This window comes from Electrophorus electricus, chromosome 13 (genome assembly GCF_041902795.1).
Source record: "Electrophorus electricus isolate QZ-2024a chromosome 13, ASM4190279v1, whole genome shotgun sequence".
In the NCBI taxonomy this organism is placed as follows: Eukaryota; Metazoa; Chordata; class Actinopteri; order Gymnotiformes; family Gymnotidae; genus Electrophorus; species Electrophorus electricus.
In genome coordinates, this window is record NC_137509.1 from 18,289,666 (window position 1) to 18,311,457 (window position 21,792).

At 36.1% G+C, this 21,792-nt stretch overlaps 1 non-coding gene and 15 pseudogenes across 1 annotated transcript; all 16 read left to right on the plus strand.

The window, feature by feature from the left end:
- Positions 1–1,450: 1,450 nt before the first annotated feature.
- Positions 1,451–1,569, plus strand: LOC145650835 (5S ribosomal RNA; annotated as a pseudogene).
- Positions 1,570–2,670: 1,101 nt separating this feature from the next.
- Positions 2,671–2,789, plus strand: LOC145646499 (5S ribosomal RNA). Its single transcript, XR_014116189.1, has one exon. It is a non-coding gene; the product is annotated as a 5S ribosomal RNA (ribosomal RNA).
- An 884-nt stretch (positions 2,790–3,673) lies between these two features.
- Positions 3,674–3,792, plus strand: LOC145644725 (5S ribosomal RNA; annotated as a pseudogene).
- A 1,105-nt stretch (positions 3,793–4,897) lies between these two features.
- LOC145644736 (5S ribosomal RNA) lies at positions 4,898–5,016 on the plus strand (annotated as a pseudogene).
- A 1,668-nt stretch (positions 5,017–6,684) lies between these two features.
- LOC145650050 (5S ribosomal RNA) lies at positions 6,685–6,803 on the plus strand (annotated as a pseudogene).
- A 1,544-nt stretch (positions 6,804–8,347) lies between these two features.
- LOC145644747 (5S ribosomal RNA) lies at positions 8,348–8,466 on the plus strand (annotated as a pseudogene).
- A 1,668-nt stretch (positions 8,467–10,134) lies between these two features.
- LOC145650051 (5S ribosomal RNA) lies at positions 10,135–10,253 on the plus strand (annotated as a pseudogene).
- Positions 10,254–11,797: 1,544 nt separating this feature from the next.
- Positions 11,798–11,916, plus strand: LOC145644759 (5S ribosomal RNA; annotated as a pseudogene).
- Positions 11,917–12,583: 667 nt separating this feature from the next.
- LOC145648966 (5S ribosomal RNA) lies at positions 12,584–12,702 on the plus strand (annotated as a pseudogene).
- Positions 12,703–13,369: 667 nt separating this feature from the next.
- Positions 13,370–13,488, plus strand: LOC145648968 (5S ribosomal RNA; annotated as a pseudogene).
- A 667-nt stretch (positions 13,489–14,155) lies between these two features.
- Positions 14,156–14,274, plus strand: LOC145650600 (5S ribosomal RNA; annotated as a pseudogene).
- Positions 14,275–15,380: 1,106 nt separating this feature from the next.
- LOC145644770 (5S ribosomal RNA) lies at positions 15,381–15,499 on the plus strand (annotated as a pseudogene).
- Positions 15,500–16,604: 1,105 nt separating this feature from the next.
- Positions 16,605–16,723, plus strand: LOC145644781 (5S ribosomal RNA; annotated as a pseudogene).
- Positions 16,724–17,828: 1,105 nt separating this feature from the next.
- Positions 17,829–17,947, plus strand: LOC145644792 (5S ribosomal RNA; annotated as a pseudogene).
- Positions 17,948–19,615: 1,668 nt separating this feature from the next.
- Positions 19,616–19,734, plus strand: LOC145647313 (5S ribosomal RNA; annotated as a pseudogene).
- A 1,545-nt stretch (positions 19,735–21,279) lies between these two features.
- Positions 21,280–21,398, plus strand: LOC145644803 (5S ribosomal RNA; annotated as a pseudogene).
- The last annotated feature ends 394 nt before the right edge of the window (positions 21,399–21,792 follow it).

Sequence of the window (21,792 nt, forward strand, 5' to 3'; positions counted from 1 at the left end):
AGCAGATGCTGTAAGTTTTTTTTGCATCACTTTCATTTATTCTCCAACTCACATGCCTGAATGTGAAGTGCAGTGATTCCTCAAAAATCTATCTGTTAGCACCTTGGACTACGAGATGCTGTAAGCTTCTCTTGCATCACTTTAATTTACTTTCAAGATGACATGCTAGGATGTGAAGTGCAGTGATTAATTAAAAAAACTATCTGTTAGCACCTGGGAATAGCAAATGCTGTAAGTTTTTGTTGCATCACTTTACTTTAATCTGCAACTGACAAGCTTGTATGTGAAGTGTACAGATTAAATAGAAATATTTTAGAACCAGGGAATAGCAGGTGCTGTAAGATTGTATTGCATCCCTTTAATTTATGTTCAAGCTATCATGTTCTAATTTGAAGTGCAGTGAATAATTAACTCAAACTATCTGTTAGCACCTGGGAATAGCAGATGCTGTAAGTTTTTTTTGCATCACTTTCATTTACTCTCCAACTCACATGCCTGAATGTGAAGTGCAGTGATTCATCAAAAAACTATATGTTAGCACCTTGGACTACGAGATGCTGTAAGCTTCTCTTGCATCACTTTAATTTACTGTCAAGATGACATGCTAGGATGTGAAATGCAGTGATTAATTAAAAAAACTATCTGTTAGCACCTGGGAATAGCAGATGCTGTAAGTTTTTGTTGCATCACTTTACTTTAATCTGCAACTGACAAGCTTGTATGTGAAGTGTACAGATTAAATAGAAATATTTTAGTACCAGGGAATAGCAGGTGCTGTAAGATTGTATTGCATCCCTTTAATTTATGTTCAAGCTATCATGTTCAAATTTGAAGTGCAGTGAATAATTAACTCAAACTATCTGTTAGCACCTGGGAATAGCAGATGCTGTAAGTTTTTTTTGCATCACTTTCATTTACTCTCCAACTCACATGCCTGAATGTGAAGTGCAGTGATTCATCAAAAAACTATATGTTAGCACATTGGACTACGAGATGCTGTAAGCTTCTCTTGCATCAATTTAATTAACTGTCAAGATGACATGCTAGGATGTGAAATGCAGTGATTAATTAAAAAAACTATCTGTTAGCACCTGGGAATAGCAGATGCTGTAAGTTTTTGTTGCATCACTTTACTTTAATCTGCAACTGACAAGCTTGTATGTGAAGTGTACAGATTAAATAGAAATATTTTAGTACCAGGGAATAGCAGGTGCTGTAAGATTGTTTGCATCCCTTTAATTTATGTTCAAGCTATCATGTTCAAATTTGAAGTACAGTGAATAATTAGTGCCTCCGTATACCAGCTCCGTATTGTAAGCTTTTATTGCATCATTTAATTACATTCAAGATAACATTCTAGAATGTCAAGTGCAGGGATTAATAAAAAAAATTGTCAGATTGGTCTTTGATCATATTTGCTATGATTAGGCAATTTGAGTAAGTGTTCAAGGCTTAAGGCCACACCAGCTTGAGAACGCCCAATCTCCTTTGACCTTGGAAGCTAAGCAAGTTTGGGCCTGAATAGTACTGAGGTGGGACCCTACCTAGGAATACCAGGTGCTGTAAGCTTTTCTTGCATCACTTTAATTTACTTTCAAGCTGACATGCTCAAATGTGAAGTGCAGTGATTAATAAAAAAAAACTATCTGTTAGCACCTGGGAATAGCAGATGCTGTAAGTTTTTTTTGCATCACTTTCATTTACTCTCCAACTCACATGCCTAAATGTGAAGTGCAGTGATTCCTCAAAAATCTATCTGTTAGCACCTTGGACTACGAGATGCTGTAAGCTTCTCTTGCATCACTTTAATTTACTTTCAAGATGACATGCTAGGATGCGAAGTGCAGTGATTAATTAAAAAAACTATCTGTTAGCACCTGGGAATAGCAAATGCTGTAAGTTTTTGTTGCATCACTTTAATCTGCAACTGACAAGCTTGTATGTGAAGTGTACAGATTAAATAGAAATATTTTAGTACCAGGGAATAGCAGGTGCTGTAAGATTGTATTGCATCCCTTTAATTTATGTTCAAGCTATCATGTTCAAATTTGAAGTGCAGTGAATAATTAACTCAAACTATCTGTTAGCACCTGGGAATAGCAGATGCTGTAAGTTTTTTTTGCATCACTTTCATTTACTCTCCAACTCACATGCCTGAATGTGAAGTGCAGTGATTCATCAAAAAACTATATGTTAGCACATTGGACTACGAGATGCTGTAAGCTTCTCTTGCATCACTTTAATTTACTGTCAAGATGACATGCTAGGATGTGAAATGCAGTGATTAATTAAAAAAACTATCTGTTAGCACCTGGGAATAGCAGATGCTGTAAGTTTTTGTTGCATCACTTTACTTTAATCTGCAACTGACAAGCTTGTATGTGAAGTGTACAGATTAAATAGAAATATTTTAGTACCAGGGAATAGCAGGTGCTGTAAGATTGTTTGCATCCCTTTAATTTATGTTCAAGCTATCATGTTCAAATTTGAAGTACAGTGAATAATTAGTGCCTCCGTATACCAGCTCCGTATTGTAAGCTTTTATTGCATCATTTAATTACATTCAAGATAACATTCTAGAATGTCAAGTGCAGGGATTAATAAAAAAAATTGTCAGATTGGTCTTTGATCATATTTGCTATGATTAGGCAATTTGAGTAAGTGTTTAAGGCTTACGGCCACACCAGCTTGAGAACGCCCAATCTCATCTGACCTTGGAAGCTAAGCAAGTTTGGGCCTGAATAGTACTGAGGTGGGACACTACCTAGGAATACCAGGTGCTGTAAGCTTTTCTTGCATCACTTTAATTTACTTTCAAGCTGACATGCTCAAATGTGAAGTGCAGTGATTAATAAAAAAAACTATCTGTTAGCACCTGGGAATAGCAGATGCTGTAAGTTTTTTTTGCATCACTTTCATTTACTCTCCAACTCACATGCCTGAATGTGAAGTGCAGTGATTCATCAAAAAACTATATGTTAGCACCTTGGACTACGAGATGCTGTAAGCTTCTCTCGCATCACTTTAATTTACTGTCAAGATGACATGCTAGGATGTGAAATGCAGTGATTAATTAAAAAAACTATCTGTTAGCACCTGGGAATAGCAGATGCTGTAAGTTTTTGTTGCATCACTTTACTTTAATCTGCAACTGACAAGCTTGTATGTGAAGTGTACAGATTAAATAGAAATATTTTAGTACCAGGGAATAGCAGGTGCTGTAAGATTGTATTGCATCCCTTTAATTTATGTTCAAGCTATCATGTTCAAATTTGAAGTGCAGTGAATAATTAACTCAAACTATCTGTTAGCACCTGGGAATAGCAGATGCTGTAAGTTTTTGTTGCATCACTTTACTTTAATCTGCAACTGACAAGCTTGTATGTGAAGTGTACAGATTAAATAGAAATATTTTAGTACCAGGGAATAGCAGGTGCTGTAAGATTGTTTGCATCCCTTTAATTTATGTTCAAGCTATCATGTTCAAATTTGAAGTACAGTGAATAATTAGTGCCTCCGTATACCAGCTCCGTATTGTAAGCTTTTATTGCATCATTTAATTACATTCAAGATAACATTCTAGAATGTCAAGTGCAGGGATTAATAAAAAAAATTGTCAGATTGGTCTTTGATCATATTTGCTATGATTAGGCAATTTGAGTAAGTGTTTAAGGCTTACGGCCACACCAGCTTGAGAACGCCCAATCTCATCTGACCTTGGAAGCTAAGCAAGTTTGGGCCTGAATAGTACTGAGGTGGGACCCTACCTAGGAATACCAGGTGCTGTAAGCTTTTCTTGCATCACTTTAATTTACTTTCAAGCTGACATGCTCAAATGTGAAGTGCAGTGATTAATAAAAAAAACTATCTGTTAGCACCTGGGAATAGCAGATGCTGTAAGTTTTTTTTGCATCACTTTCATTTACTCTCCAACTCACATGCCTGAATGTGAAGTGCAGTGATTCATCAAAAAACTATATGTTAGCACCTTGGACTACGAGATGCTGTAAGCTTCTCTTGCATCACTTTAATTTACTGTCAAGATGACATGCTAGGATGTGAAATGCAGTGATTAATTAAAAAAACTATCTGTTAGCACCTGGGAATAGCAGATGATGTAAGTTTTTGTTGCATCACTTTACTTTAATCTGCAACTGACAAGCTTGTATGTGAAGTGTACAGATTAAATAGAAATATTTTAGTACCAGGGAATAGCAGGTGCTGTAAGATTGTATTGCATCCCTTTAATTTATGTTCAAGCTATCATGTTCAAATTTGAAGTGCAGTGAATAATTAACTCAAACTATCTGTTAGCACCTGGGAATAGCAGATGCTGTAAGTTTTTTTTGCATCACTTTCATTTACTCTCCAACACACATGCCTGAATGTGAAGTGCAGTGATTCATCAAAAAACTATATGTTAGCACATTGGACTACGAGATGCTGTAAGCTTCTCTTGCATCACTTTAATTAACTGTCAAGATGACATGCTAGGATGTGAAATGCAGTGATTAATTAAAAAAACTATCTGTTAGCACCTGGGAATAGCAGATGCTGTAAGTTTTTGTTGCATCACTTTACTTTAATCTGCAACTGACAAGCTTGTATGTGAAGTGTACAGATTAAATAGAAATATTTTAGTACCAGGGAATAGCAGGTGCTGTAAGATTGTTTGCATACCTTTAATTTATGTTCAAGCTATCATGTTCAAATTTGAAGTACAGTGAATAATTAGTGCCTCCGTATACCAGCTCCGTATTGTAAGCTTTTATTGCATCATTTAATTACATTCAAGATAACATTCTAGAATGTCAAGTGCAGGGATTAATAAAAAAAATTGTCAGATTGGTCTTTGATCATATTTGCTATGATTAGGCAATTTGAGTAAGTGTTTAAGGCTTACGGCCACACCAGCTTGAGAACGCCCAATCTCATCTGACCTTGGAAGCTAAGCAAGTTTGGGCCTGAATAGTACTGAGGTGGGACCCTACCTAGGAATACCAGGTGCTGTAAGCTTTTCTTGCATCACTTTAATTTACTTTCAAGCTGACATGCTCAAATGTGAAGTGCAGTGATTAATAAAAAAAACTATCTGTTAGCACCTGGGAATAGCAGATGCTGTAAGTTTTTTTTGCATCACTTTCATTTATTCTCCAACTCACATGCCTGAATGTGAAGTGCAGTGATTCCTCAAAAATCTATCTGTTAGCACCTTGGACTACGAGATGCTGTAAGCTTCTCTTGCATCACTTTAATTTACTTTCAAGATGACATGCTAGGATGTGAAGTGCAGTGATTAATTAAAAAAACTATCTGTTAGCACCTGGGAATAGCAAATGCTGTAAGTTTTTGTTGCATCACTTTACTTTAATCTGCAACTGACAAGCTTGTATGTGAAGTGTACAGATTAAATAGAAATATTTTAGTACCAGGGAATAGCAGGTGCTGTAAGATTGTATTGCATCCCTTTAATTTATGTTCAAGCTATCATGTTCTAATTTGAAGTGCAGTGAATAATTAACTCAAACTATCTGTTAGCACCTGGGAATAGCAGATGCTGTAAGTTTTTTTTGCATCACTTTCATTTACTCTCCAACTCACATGCCTGAATGTGAAGTGCAGTGATTCATCAAAAAACTATATGTTAGCACCTTGGACTACGAGATGCTGTAAGCTTCTCTTGCATCACTTTAATTTACTGTCAAGATGACATGCTAGGATGTGAAATGCAGTGATTAATTAAAAAAACTATCTGTTAGCACCTGGGAATAGCAGATGCTGTAAGTTTTTGTTGCATCACTTTACTTTAATCTGCAACTGACAAGCTTGTATGTGAAGTGTACAGATTAAATAGAAATATTTTAGTACCAGGGAATAGCAGGTGCTGTAAGATTGTATTGCATCCCTTTAATTTATGTTCAAGCTATCATGTTCAAATTTGAAGTGCAGTGAATAATTAACTCAAACTATCTGTTAGCACCTGGGAATAGCAGATGCTGTAAGTTTTTTTTGCATCACTTTCATTTACTCTCCAACTCACATGCCTGAATGTGAAGTGCAGTGATTCCTCAAAAATCTATCTGTTAGCACCTTGGACTACGAGATGCTGTAAGCTTCTCTTGCATCACTTTAATTTACTGTCAAGATGACATGCTAGGATGTGAAATGCAGTGATTAATTAAAAAAACTATCTGTTAGCACCTGGGAATAGCAGATGCTGTAAGTTTTTGTTGCATCACTTTACTTTAATCTGCAACTGACAAGCTTGTATGTGAAGTGTACAGATTAAATAGAAATATTTTAGTACCAGGGAATAGCAGGTGCTGTAAGATTGTTTGCATCCCTTTAATTTATGTTCAAGCTATCATGTTCAAATTTGAAGTGCAGTGAATAATTAACTCAAACTATCTGTTAGCACCTGGGAATAGCAGATGCTGTAAGTTTTTTTTGCATCATTTTCATTTACTCTCCAACTCACATGCCTGAATGTGAAGTGCAGTGATTCATCAAAAAACTGTCTGTTAGTGCCTCCGTATACCAGATGTTGTAAGCTTTTATTGCATCATTTAATTTACATTCAAGATAACATTCTAGAATGTCAATTGCAGGGATTAATAAAAAAAATTGTCAGATTGGTCTTTGATCATATTTGCTATGATTAGGCAATTTGAGTACGTGTTTAAGGCTTACGGCCACACCAGCTTGAGAATGCCCAATCTCATTTGACCGTGGAAGCTAAGCAAGTTTGGGCCTGGATAGTACTGAGGTGGGACCCTACCTAGGAATACCAGGTGCTGTAAGCCTTTCTTGCATCACTTTAATTTACTTTCAAGCTGACATGCTCAAATGTGAAGTGCAGTGATTAATAAAAAAAACTATCTGTTAGCACCTGGCAATAGCAGATGCTGTAAGTTTTTTTTGCATCACTTTCATTTACCCTCCAACTCACATGCCTGAATGTGAAGTGCAGTGATTCATCAAAAAACTATCTGTTAGCACCTTGGACTATGAGATGCTGTAAGCTTCTCTTGCACCACTTTAATTTACTGTCAAGATGACATGCTAAGATGTGAAATGCAGTGATTAATTAAAAAAACTATCTGTTAGCACCTGGGAATAGCAGATGCTGTAGGTTTTTGTTGCATCACTTTACTTTAATCTGCAACTGACAAGCTTGTATGTGAAGTGGACAGATTAAATAGAAATATTTTAGTACCAGGGAATAGCAGGTGCTGTAAGATTGTATTGCATCCCTTTAATTTATGTTCAAGCTATCATGTTCAAATTTGAAGTGCAGTGAATAATTAACTCAAACTATCTGATAGCACCTGGGAATAGCAGATGCTGTAAGTTTTTTTTGCATCACTTTCATTTACTCTCCAACTCACATGCCTGAATGTGAAGTGCAGTGATTCATCAAAAAACTATATGTTAGCACCTTGGACTACGAGATGCTGTAAGCTTCTCTTGCATCACTTTAATTTACTGTCAAGATGACATGCTAGGATGTGAAATGCAGTGATTAATTAAAAAAACTATCTGTTAGCACCTGGGAATAGCAGATGCTGTAAGTTTTTGTTGCATCACTTTACTTTAATCTGCAACTGACAAGCTTGTATGTGAAGTGTACAGATTAAATAGAAATATTTTAGTACCAGGGAATAGCAGGTGCTGTAAGATTGTATTGCATCCCTTTAATTTATGTTAAAGCTATCATGTTCAAATTTGAAGTGCAGTGAATAATTAACTCAAACTATCTGTTAGCACCTGGGAATAGCAGATGCTGTAAGTTTTTTTTGCATCACTTTCATTTACTCTCCAACTCACATGCCTGAATGTGAAGTTCAGTGATTCATCAAAAAACTATATGTTAGCACATTGGACTACGAGATGCTGTAAGCTTCTCTTGCATCACTTTAATTAACTGTCAAGATGACATGCTAGGATGTGAAATGCAGTGATTAATTAAAAAAACTATCTGTTAGCACCTGGGAATAGCAGATGCTGTAAGTTTTTGTTGCATCACTTTACTTTAATCTGCAACTGACAAGCTTGTATGTGAAGTGTACAGATTAAATAGAAATATTTTAGTACCAGGGAATAGCAGGTGCTGTAAGATTGTTTGCATCCCTTTAATTTATGTTCAAGCTATCATGTTCAAATTTGAAGTACAGTGAATAATTAGTGCCTCCGTATACCAGCTCCATATTGTAAGCTTTTATTGCATCATTTAATTACATTCAAGATAACATTCTAGAATGTCAAGTGCAGGGATTAATAAAAAAAATTGTCAGATTGGTCTTTGATCATATTTGCTATGATTAGGCAATTTGAGTAAGTGTTTAAGGCTTACGGCCACACCAGCTTGAGAACGCCCAATCTCATCTGACCTTGGAAGCTAAGCAAGTTTGGGCCTGAATAGTACTGAGGTGGGACCCTACCTAGGAATACCAGGTGCTGTAAGCTTTTCTTGCATCACTTTAATTTACTTTCAAGCTGACATGCTCAAATGTGAAGTGCAGTGATTAATAAAAAAAACTATCTGTTAGCACCTGGGAATAGCAGATGCTGTAAGTTTTTTTTGCATCACTTTCATTTATTCTCCAACTCACATGCCTGAATGTGAAGTGCAGTGATTCCTCAAAAATCTATCTGTTAGCACCTTGGACTACGAGATGCTGTAAGCTTCTCTTGCATCACTTTAATTTACTTTCAAGATGACATGCTAGGATGTGAAGTGCAGTGATTAATTAAAAAAACTATCTGTTAGCACCTGGGAATAGCAAATGCTGTAAATTTTTGTTGCATCACTTTACTTTAATCTGCAACTGACAAGCTTGTATGTGAAGTGTACAGATTAAATAGAAATATTTTAGTACCAGGGAATAGCAGGTGCTGTAAGATTGTATTGCATCCCTTTAATTTATGTTCAAGCTATCATGTTCTAATTTGAAGTGCAGTGAATAATTAACTCAAACTATCTGTTAGCACCTGGGAATAGCAGATGCTGTAAGTTTTTTTTGCATCACTTTCATTTACTCTCCAACTCACATGCCTGAATGTGAAGTGCAGTGATTCATCAAAAAACTATATGTTAGCACCTTGGACTACGAGATGCTGTAAGCTTCTCTTGCATCACTTTAATTTACTGTCAAGATGACATGCTAGGATGTGAAATGCAGTGATTAATTAAAAAAACTATCTGTTAGCACCTGGGAATAGCAGATGCTGTAAGTTTTTGTTGCATCACTTTACTTTAATCTGCAACTGACAAGCTTGTATGTGAAGTGTACAGATTAAATAGAAATATTTTAGTACCAGGGAATAGCAGGTGCTGTAAGATTGTATTGCATCCCTTTAATTTATGTTCAAGCTATCATGTTCAAATTTGAAGTGCAGTGAATAATTAACTCAAACTATCTGTTAGCACCTGGGAATAGCAGATGCTGTAAGTTTTTTTTGCATCACTTTCATTTACTCTCCAACTCACATGCCTGAATGTGAAGTGCAGTGATTCCTCAAAAATCTATCTGTTAGCACCTTGGACTACGAGATGCTGTAAGCTTCTCTTGCATCACTTTAATTTACTGTCAAGATGACATGCTAGGATGTGAAATGCAGTGATTAATTAAAAAAACTATCTGTTAGCACCTGGGAATAGCAGATGCTGTAAGTTTTTGTTGCATCACTTTACTTTAATCTGCAACTGACAAGCTTGTATGTGAAGTGTACAGATTAAATAGAAATATTTTAGTACCAGGGAATAGCAGGTGCTGTAAGATTGTTTGCATCCCTTTAATTTATGTTCAAGCTATCATGTTCAAATTTGAAGTGCAGTGAATAATTAACTCAAACTATCTGTTAGCACCTGGGAATAGCAGATGCTGTAAGTTTTTTTTGCATCATTTTCATTTACTCTCCAACTCACATGCCTGAATGTGAAGTGCAGTGATTCATCAAAAAACTGTCTGTTAGTGCCTCCGTATACCAGATGTTGTAAGCTTTTATTGCATCATTTAATTTACATTCAAGATAACATTCTAGAATGTCAATTGCAGGGATTAATAAAAAAAATTGTCAGATTGGTCTTTGATCATATTTGCTATGATTAGGCAATTTGAGTACGTGTTTAAGGCTTACGGCCACACCAGCTTGAGAATGCCCAATCTCATTTGACCGTGGAAGCTAAGCAAGTTTGGGCCTGGATAGTACTGAGGTGGGACCCTACCTAGGAATACCAGGTGCTGTAAGCCTTTCTTGCATCACTTTAATTTACTTTCAAGCTGACATGCTCAAATGTGAAGTGCAGTGATTAATAAAAAAAACTATCTGTTAGCACCTGGCAATAGCAGATGCTGTAAGTTTTTTTTGCATCACTTTCATTTACCCTCCAACTCACATGCCTGAATGTGAAGTGCAGTGATTCATCAAAAAACTATCTGTTAGCACCTTGGACTATGAGATGCTGTAAGCTTCTCTTGCACCACTTTAATTTACTGTCAAGATGACATGCTAAGATGTGAAATGCAGTGATTAATTAAAAAAACTATCTGTTAGCACCTGGGAATAGCAGATGCTGTAGGTTTTTGTTGCATCACTTTACTTTAATCTGCAACTGACAAGCTTGTATGTGAAGTGGACAGATTAAATAGAAATATTTTAGTACCAGGGAATAGCAGGTGCTGTAAGATTGTATTGCATCCCTTTAATTTATGTTCAAGCTATCATGTTCAAATTTGAAGTGCAGTGAATAATTAACTCAAACTATCTGATAGCACCTGGGAATAGCAGATGCTGTAAGTTTTTTTTGCATCACTTTCATTTACTCTCCAACTCACATGCCTGAATGTGAAGTGCAGTGATTCATCAAAAAACTATATGTTAGCACCTTGGACTACGAGATGCTGTAAGCTTCTCTTGCATCACTTTAATTTACTGTCAAGATGACATGCTAGGATGTGAAATGCAGTGATTAATTAAAAAAACTATCTGTTAGCACCTGGGAATAGCAGATGCTGTAAGTTTTTGTTGCATCACTTTACTTTAATCTGCAACTGACAAGCTTGTATGTGAAGTTTACAGATTAAATAGAAATATTTTAGTACCAGGGAATAGCAGGTGCTGTAAGATTGTATTGCATCCCTTTAATTTATGTTAAAGCTATCATGTTCAAATTTGAAGTGCAGTGAATAATTAACTCAAACTATCTGTTAGCACCTGGGAATAGCAGATGCTGTAAGTTTTTTTTGCATCACTTTCATTTACTCTCCAACTCACATGCCTGAATGTGAAGTTCAGTGATTCATCAAAAAACTATATGTTAGCACATTGGACTACGAGATGCTGTAAGCTTCTCTTGCATCACTTTAATTAACTGTCAAGATGACATGCTAGGATGTGAAATGCAGTGATTAATTAAAAAAACTATCTGTTAGCACCTGGGAATAGCAGATGCTGTAAGTTTTTGTTGCATCACTTTACTTTAATCTGCAACTGACAAGCTTGTATGTGAAGTGTACAGATTAAATAGAAATATTTTAGTACCAGGGAATAGCAGGTGCTGTAAGATTGTTTGCATCCCTTTAATTTATGTTCAAGCTATCATGTTCAAATTTGAAGTACAGTGAATAATTAGTGCCTCCGTATACCAGCTCCATATTGTAAGCTTTTATTGCATCATTTAATTACATTCAAGATAACATTCTAGAATGTCAAGTGCAGGGATTAATAAAAAAAATTGTCAGATTGGTCTTTGATCATATTTGCTATGATTAGGCAATTTGAGTAAGTGTTTAAGGCTTACGGCCACACCAGCTTGAGAACGCCCAATCTCATCTGACCTTGGAAGCTAAGCAAGTTTGGGCCTGAATAGTACTGAGGTGGGACCCTACCTAGGAATACCAGGTGCTGTAAGCTTTTCTTGCATCACTTTAATTTACTTTCAAGCTGACATGCTCAAATGTGAAGTGCAGTGATTAATAAAAAAAACTATCTGTTAGCACCTGGGAATAGCAGATGCTGTAAGTTTTTTTTGCATCACTTTCATTTACTCTCCAACTCACATGCCTGAATGTGAAGTGCAGTGATTCCTCAAAAATCTATCTGTTAGCACCTTGGACTACGAGATGCTGTAAGCTTCTCTTGCATCACTTTAATTTACTTTCAAGATGACATGCTAGGATGTGAAGTGCAGTGATTAATTAAAAAAACTATCTGTTAGCACCTGGGAATAGCAAATGCTGTAAGTTTTTGTTGCATCGCTTTACTTTAATCTGCAACTGACAAGCTTGTATGTGAAGTGTACAGATTAAATAGAAATATTTTAGTACCAGGGAATAGCAGGTGCTGTAAGATTGTATTGCATCCCTTTAATTTATGTTCAAGCTATCATGTTCAAATTTGAAGTGCAGTGAATAATTAGTGCCTCCGTATACCAGCTCCGTATTGTAAGCTTTTATTGCATCATTTAATTACATTCACGATAACATTCTAGAATGTCAAGTGCAGGGATTAATAAAAAAAATTGTCAGATTGGTCTTTGATCATATTTGCTATGATTAGGCAATTTGAGTAAGTGTTTAAGGTTTACGGCCACACCAGCTTGAGAACGCCCAATCTCATCTGACCTTGGAAGCTAAGCAAGTTTGGGCCTGGATAGTACTGAGGTGGGACCCTACCTAGGAATACCAGGTGCTGTAAGATTGTATTGCATCCCTTTAATTTATGTTCAAGCTATCATGTTCAAATTTGAAGTGCAGTGAATAATTAACTCAAACTATCTGTTAGCACCTGGGAATAGCAGATGCTGTAAGTTTTTTTTGCATCACTTTCATTTACTCTCCAACTCACATGCCTGAATGTGAAGTGCAGTGATTCATCAAAAAACTATATGTTAGCACCTTGGACTACGAGATGCTGTAAGCTTCTCTTGCATCACTTTAATTTACTGTCAAGATGACATGCTAGGATGTGAAATGCAGTGATTAATTAAAAAAACTATCTGTTAGCACCTGGGAATAGCAGATGCTGTAAGTTTTTGTTGCATCACTTTACTTTAATCTGCAACTGACAAGCTTGTATGTGAAGTGTACAGATTAAATAGAAATATTTTAGTACCAGGGAATAGCAGGTGCTGTAAGATTGTTTGCATCCCTTTAATTTATGTTCAAGCTATCATGTTCAAATTTGAAGTGCAGTGAATAATTAGTGCCTCCGTATACCAGCTCCGTATTGTAAGCTTTTATTGCATCATTTAATTACATTCAAGATAACATTCTAGAATGTCAAGTGCAGGGATTAATAAAAAAAATTGTCAGATTGGTCTTTGATCATATTTGCTATGATTAGGCAATTTGAGTAAGTGTTTAAGGTTTACGGCCACACCAGCTTGAGAACGCCCAATCTCATCTGACCTTGGAAGCTAAGCAAGTTTGGGCCTGGATAGTACTGAGGTGGGACCCTACCTAGGAATACCAGGTGCTGTAAGATTGTATTGCATCCCTTTAATTTAGGTTCAAGCTATCATGTTCAAATTTGAAGTGCAGTGAATAATTAACTCAAACTATCTGTTAGCACCTGGGAATAGCAGATGCTGTAAGTTTTTTTTGCATCACTTTCATTTACTCTCCAACTCACATGCCTGAATGTGAAGTGCAGTGATTCATCAAAAAACTATATGTTAGCACCTTGGACTACGAGATGCTGTAAGCTTCTCTTGCATCACTTTAATTTACTGTCAAGATGACATGCTAGGATGTGAAATGCAGTGATTAATTAAAAAAACTATCTGTTAGCACCTGGGAATAGCAGATGCTGTAAGTTTTTGTTGCATCACTTTACTTTAATCTGCAACTGACAAGCTTGTATGTGAAGTGTACAGATTAAATAGAAATATTTTAGTACCAGGGAATAGCAGGTGCTGTAAGATTGTTTGCATCCCTTTAATTTATGTTCAAGCTATCATGTTCAAATTTGAAGTGCAGTGAATAATTAGTGCCTCCGTATACCAGCTCCGTATTGTAAGCTTTTATTGCATCATTTAATTACATTCAAGATAACATTCTAGAATGTCAAGTGCAGGGATTAATAAAAAAAATTGTCAGATTGGTCTTTGATCATATTTGCTATGATTAGGCAATTTGAGTAAGTGTTTAAGGTTTACCGCCACACCAGCTTGAGAACGCCCAATCTCATCTGACCTTGGAAGCTAAGCAAGTTTGGGCCTGGATAGTACTGAGGTGGGACCCTACCTAGGAATACCAGGTGCTGTAAGATTGTATTGCATCCCTTTAATTTATGTTCAAGCTATCATGTTCAAATTTGAAGTGCAGTGAATAATTAACTCAAACTATCTGTTAGCACCTGGGAATAGCAGATGCTGTAAGTTTTTTTTGCATCACTTTCATTTACTCTCCAACTCACATGCCTGAATGTGAAGTGCAGTGATTCATCAAAAAACTATATGTTAGCACCTTGGACTACGAGATGCTGTAAGCTTCTCTTGCATCACTTTAATTTACTGTCAAGATGACATGCTAGGATGTGAAATGCAGTGATTAATTAAAAAAACTATCTGTTAGCACCTGGGAATAGCAGATGCTGTAAGTTTTTGTTGCATCACTTTACTTTAATCTGCAACTGACAAGCTTGTATGTGAAGTGTACAGATTAAATAGAAATATTTTAGTACCAGGGAATAGCAGGTGCTGTAAGATTGTATTGCATCCCTTTAATTTATGTTCAAGCTATCATGTTCAAATTTGAAGTGCAGTGAATAATTAACTCAAACTATCTGTTAGCACCTGGGAATAGCAGATGCTGTAAGTTTTTTTTGCATCACTTTCATTTACTCTCCAACTCACATGCCTGAATGTGAAGTGCAGTGATTCATCAAAAAACTATATGTTAGCACATTGGACTACGAGATGCTGTAAGCTTCTCTTGCATCACTTTAATTAACTGTCAAGATGACATGCTAGGATGTGAAATGCAGTGATTAATTAAAAAAACTATCTGTTAGCACCTGGGAATAGCAGATGCTGTAAGTTTTTGTTGCATCACTTTACTTTAATCTGCAACTGACAAGCTTGTATGTGAAGTGTACAGATTAAATAGAAATATTTTAGTACCAGGGAATAGCAGGTGCTGTAAGATTGTTTGCATACCTTTAATTTATGTTCAAGCTATCATGTTCAAATTTGAAGTACAGTGAATAATTAGTGCCTCCGTATACCAGCTCCGTATTGTAAGCTTTTATTGCATCATTTAATTACATTCAAGATAACATTCTAGAATGTCAAGTGCAGGGATTAATAAAAAAAATTGTCAGATTGGTCTTTGATCATATTTGCTATGATTAGGCAATTTGAGTAAGTGTTTAAGGCTTACGGCCACACCAGCTTGAGAACGCCCAATCTCATCTGACCTTGGAAGCTAAGCAAGTTTGGGCCTGAATAGTACTGAGGTGGGACCCTACCTAGGAATACCAGGTGCTGTAAGCTTTTCTTGCATCACTTTAATTTACTTTCAAGCTGACATGCTCAAATGTGAAGTGCAGTGATTAATAAAAAAAACTATCTGTTAGCACCTGGGAATAGCAGATGCTGTAAGTTTTTTTTGCATCACTTTCATTTATTCTCCAACTCACATGCCTGAATGTGAAGTGCAGTGATTCCTCAAAAATCTATCTGTTAGCACCTTGGACTACGAGATGCTGTAAGCTTCTCTTGCATCACTTTAATTTACTTTCAAGATGACATGCTAGGATGTGAAGTGCAGTGATTAATTAAAAAAACTATCTGTTAGCACCTGGGAATAGCAAATGCTGTAAGTTTTTGTTGCATCACTTTACTTTAATCTGCAACTGACAAGCTTGTATGTGAAGTGTACAGATTAAATAGAAATATTTTAGTACCAGGGAATAGCAGGTGCTGTAAGATTGTATTGCATCCCTTTAATTTATGTTCAAGCTATCATGTTCTAATTTGAAGTGCAGTGAATAATTAACTCAAACTATCTGTTAGCACCTGGGAATAGCAGATGCTGTAAGTTTTTTTTGCATCACTTTCATTTACTCTCCAACTCACATGCCTGAATGTGAAGTGCAGTGATTCATCAAAAAACTATATGTTAGCACCTTGGACTACGAGATGCTGTAAGCTTCTCTTGCATCACTTTAATTTACTGTCAAGATGACATGCTAGGATGTGAAATGCAGTGATTAATTAAAAAAACTATCTGTTAGCACCTGGGAATAGCAGATGCTGTAAGTTTTTGTTGCATCACTTTACTTTAATCTGCAACTGACAAGCTTGTATGTGAAGTGTACAGATTAAATAGAAATATTTTAGTACCAGGGAATAGCAGGTGCTGTAAGATTGTTTGCATACCTTTAATTTATGTTCAAGCTATCATGTTCAAATTTGAAGTACAGTGAATAATTAGTGCCTCCGTATACCAGCTCCGTATTGTAAGCTTTTATTGCATCATTTAATTACATTCAAGATAACATTCTAGAATGTCAAGTGCAGGGATTAATAAAAAAAATTGTCAGATTGGTCTTTGATCATATTTGCTATGATTAGGCAATTTGAGTAAGTGTTTAAGGCTTACGGCCACACCAGCTTGAGAACGCCCAATCTCATCTGACCTTGGAAGCTAAGCAAGTTTGGGCCTGAATAGTACTGAGGTGGGACCCTACCTAGGAATACCAGGTGCTGTAAGCTTTTCTTGCATCACTTTAATTTACTTTCAAGCTGACATGCTCAAATGTGAAGTGCAGTGATTAATAAAAAAAACTATCTGTTAGCACCTGGGAATAGCAGATGCTGTAAGTTTTTTTTGCATCACTTTCATTTATTCTCCAACTCACATGCCTGAATGTGAAGTGCAGTGATTCCTCAAAAATCTATCTGTTAGCACCTTGGACTACGAGATGCTGTAAGCTTCTCTTGCATCACTTTAATTTACTTTCAAGATGACATGCTAGGATGTGAAGTGCAGTGATTAATTAAAAAAACTATCTGTTAGCACCTGGGAATAGCAAATGCTGTAAGTTTTTGTTGCATCACTTTACTTTAATCTGCAACTGACAAGCTTGTATGTGAAGTGTACAGATTAAATAGAAATATTTTAGTACCAGGGAATAGCAGGTGCTGTAAGATTGTATTGCATCCCTTTAATTTATGTTCAAGCTATCATGTTCTAATTTGAAGTGCAGTGAATAATTAACTCAAACTATCTGTTAGCACCTGGGAATAGCAGATGCTGTAAGTTTTTTTTGCATCACTTTCATTTACTCTCCAACTCACATGCCTGAATGTGAAGTGCAGTGATTCATCAAAAAACTATATGTTAGCACCTTGGACTACGAGATGCTGTAAGCTTCTCTTGCATCACTTTAATTTACTGTCAAGATGACATGCTAGGATGTGAAATGCAGTGATTAATTAAAAAAACTATCTGTTAGCACCTGGGAATAGCAGATGCTGTAAGTTTTTGTTGCATCACTTTACTTTAATCTGCAACTGACAAGCTTGTATGTGAAGTGTACAGATTAAATAGAAATATTTTAGTACCAGGGAATAGCAGGTGCTGTAAGATTGTTTGCATACCTTTAATTTATGTTCAAGCTATCATGTTCAAATTTGAAGTACAGTGAATAATTAGTGCCTCCGTATACCAGCTCCGTATTGTAAGCTTTTATTGCATCATTTAATTACATTCAACATAACATTCTAGAATGTCAAGTGCAGGGATTAATAAAAAAAATTGTCAGATTGGTCTTTGATCATATTTGCTATGATTAGGCAATTTGAGTAAGTGTTTAAGGCTTACGGCCACACCAGCTTGAGAACGCCCAATCTCATCTGACCTTGGAAGCTAAGCAAGTTTGGGCCTGAATAGTACTGAGGTGGGACCCTACCTAGGAATACCAGGTGCTGTAAGCTTTTCTTGCATCACTTTAATTTACTTTCAAGCTGACATGCTCAAATGTGAAGTGCAGTGATTAATAAAAAAAACTATCTGTTAGCACCTGGGAATAGCAGATGCTGTAAGTTTTTTTTGCATCACTTTCATTTATTCTCCAACTCACATGCCTGAATGTGAAGTGCAGTGATTCCTCAAAAATCTATCTGTTAGCACCTTGGACTACGAGATGCTGTAAGCTTCTCTTGCATCACTTTAATTTACTTTCAAGATGACATGCTAGGATGTGAAGTGCAGTGATTAATTAAAAAAACTATCTGTTAGCACCTGGGAATAGCAAATGCTGTAAGTTTTTGTTGCATCACTTTACTTTAATCTGCAACTGACAAGCTTGTATGTGAAGTGTACAGATTAAATAGAAATATTTTAGTACCAGGGAATAGCAGGTGCTGTAAGATTGTATTGCATCCCTTTAATTTATGTTCAAGCTATCATGTTCTAATTTGAAGTGCAGTGAATAATTAACTCAAACTATCTGTTAGCACCTGGGAATAGCAGATGCTGTAAGTTTTTTTTGCATCACTTTCATTTACTCTCCAACTCACATGCCTGAATGTGAAGTGCAGTGATTCATCAAAAAACTATATGTTAGCACCTTGGACTACGAGATGCTGTAAGCTTCTCTTGCATCACTTTAATTTACTGTCAAGATGACATGCTAGGATGTGAAATGCAGTGATTAATTAAAAAAACTATCTGTTAGCACCTGGGAATAGCAGATGCTGTAAGTTTTTGTTGCATCACTTTACTTTAATCTGCAACTGACAAGCTTGTATGTGAAGTGTACAGATTAAATAGAAATATTTTAGTACCAGGGAATAGCAGGTGCTGTAAGATTGTATTGCATCCCTTTAATTTATGTTCAAGCTATCATGTTCAAATTTGAAGTGCAGTGAATAATTAACTCAAACTATCTGTTAGCACCTGGGAATAGCAGATGCTGTAAGTTTTTTTTGCATCACTTTCATTTACTCTCCAACTCACATGCCTGAATGTGAAGTGCAGTGATTCCTCAAAAATCTATCTGTTAGCACCTTGGACTACGAGATGCTGTAAGCTTCTCTTGCATCACTTTAATTTACTGTCAAGATGACATGCTAGGATGTGAAATGCAGTGATTAATTAAAAAAACTATCTGTTAGCACCTGGGAATAGCAGATGCTGTAAGTTTTTGTTGCATCACTTTACTTTAATCTGCAACTGACAAGCTTGTATGTGAAGTGTACAGATTAAATAGAAATATTTTAGTACCAGGGAATAGCAGGTGCTGTAAGATTGTTTGCATCCCTTTAATTTATGTTCAAGCTATCATGTTCAAATTTGAAGTGCAGTGAATAATTAACTCAAACTATCTGTTAGCACCTGGGAATAGCAGATGCTGTAAGTTTTTTTTGCATCATTTTCATTTACTCTCCAACTCACATGCCTGAATGTGAAGTGCAGTGATTCATCAAAAAACTGTCTGTTAGTGCCTCCGTATACCAGATGTTGTAAGCTTTTATTGCATCATTTAATTTACATTCAAGATAACATTCTAGAATGTCAATTGCAGGGATTAATAAAAAAAATTGTCAGATTGGTCTTTGATCATATTTCCTATGATTAGGCAATTTGAGTACGTGTTTAAGGCTTACGGCCACACCAGCTTGAGAATGCCCAATCTCATTTGACCTTGGAAGCTAAGCAAGTTTGGGCCAGGATAGTACTGAGGTGGGACCCTACCTAGGAATACCAGGTGCTGTAAGCCTTTCTTGCATCACTTTAATTTACTTTCAAGCTGACATGCTCAAATGTGAAGTGCAGTGATTAATAAAAAAAAACTATCTGTTAGCACCTGGCAATAGCAGATGCTGTAAGTTTTTTTTGCATCACTTTCATTTACCCTCCAACTCACATGCCTGAATGTGAAGTGCAGTGATTCATCAAAAAACTATCTGTTAGCACCTTGGACTATGAGATGCTGTAAGCTTCTCTTGCATCACTTTAATTTACTGTCAAGATGACATGCTAAGATGTGAAATGCAGTGATTAATTAAAAAAACTATCTGTTAGCACCTGGGAATAGCAGATGCTGTAGGTTTTTGTTGCATCACTTTACTTTAATCTGCAACTGACAAGCTTGTATGTGAAGTGGACAGATTAAATAGAAATATTTTAGTACCAGGGAATAGCAGGTGCTGTAAGATTGTATTGCATCCCTTTAATTTATGTTCAAGCTATCATGTTCAAATTTGAAGTGCAGTGAATAATTAACTCAAACTATCTGTTAGCACCTGGGAATAGCAGATGCTGTAAATTTTTTTTGCATCACTTTCATTTACTCTCCAACTCACATGCCTGAATGTGAAGTGCAGTGATTCATCAAAAAACTATATGTTAGCACCTTGGACTACGAGATGCTGTAAGCTTCTCTTGCATCACTTTAATTTACTGTCAAGATGACATGCTAGGATGTGAAATGCAGTGATTAATTAAAAAAACTATCTGTTAGCACCTGGGAATAGCAGATGCTGTAAGTTTTTGTTGCATCACTTTACTTTAATCTGCAACTGACAAGCTTGTATGTGAAGTGTACAGATTAAATAGAAATATTTTAGTACCAGGGAATAGCAGGTGCTGTAAGATTGTATTGCATCCCTTTAATTTATGTTAAAGCTATCATGTTCAAATTTGAAGTGCAGTGAATAATTAACTCAAACTATCTGTTAGCACCTGGGAATAGCAGATGCTGTAAGTTTTTTTTGCATCACTTTCATTTACTCTCCAACTCACATGCCTGAATGTGAAGTGCAGTGATTCATCAAAAAACTATATGTTAGCACATTGGACTACGAGATGCTGTAAGCTTCTCTTGCATCACTTTAATTAACTGTCAAGATGACATGCTAGGATGTGAAATGCAGTGATTAATTAAAAAAACTATCTGTTAGCACCTGGGAATAGCAGATGCTGTAAGTTTTTGTTGCATCACTTTACTTTAATCTGCAACTGACAAGCTTGTATGTGAAGTGTACAGATTAAATAGAAATATTTTAGTACCAGGGAATAGCAGGTGCTGTAAGATTGTTTGCATCCCTTTAATTTATGTTCAAGCTATCATGTTCAAATTTGAAGTACAGTGAATAATTAGTGCCTCCGTATACCAGCTCCATATTGTAAGCTTTTATTGCATCATTTAATTACATTCAAGATAACATTCTAGAATGTCAAGTGCAGGGATTAATAAAAAAAATTGTCAGATTGGTCTTTGATCATATTTGCTATGATTAGGCAATTTGAGTAAGTGTTTAAGGCTTACGGCCACACCAGCTTGAGAACGCCCAATCTCATCTGACCTTGGAAGCTAAGCAAGTTTGGGCCTGAATAGTACTGAGGTGGGACCCTACCTAGGAATACCAGGTGCTGTAAGCTTTTCTTGCATCACTTTAATTTACTTTCAAGCTGACATGCTCAAATGTGAAGTGCAGTGATTAATAAAAAAAACTATCTGTTAGCACCTGGGAATAGCAGATGCTGTAAGTTTTTTTTGCATCACTTTCATTTACTCTCCAACTCACATGCCTGAATGTGAAGTGCAGTGATTCCTCAAAAATCTATCTGTTAGCACCTTGGACTACGAGATGCTGTAAGCTTCTCTTGCATCACTTTAATTTACTGTCAAGATGACATGCTAGGATGTGAAATGCAGTGATTAATTAAAAAAACTATCTGTTAGCACCTGGGAATAGCAGATGCTGTAAGTTTTTGTTGCATCACTTTACTTTAATCTGCAACTGACAAGCTTGTATGTGAAGTGTACAGATTA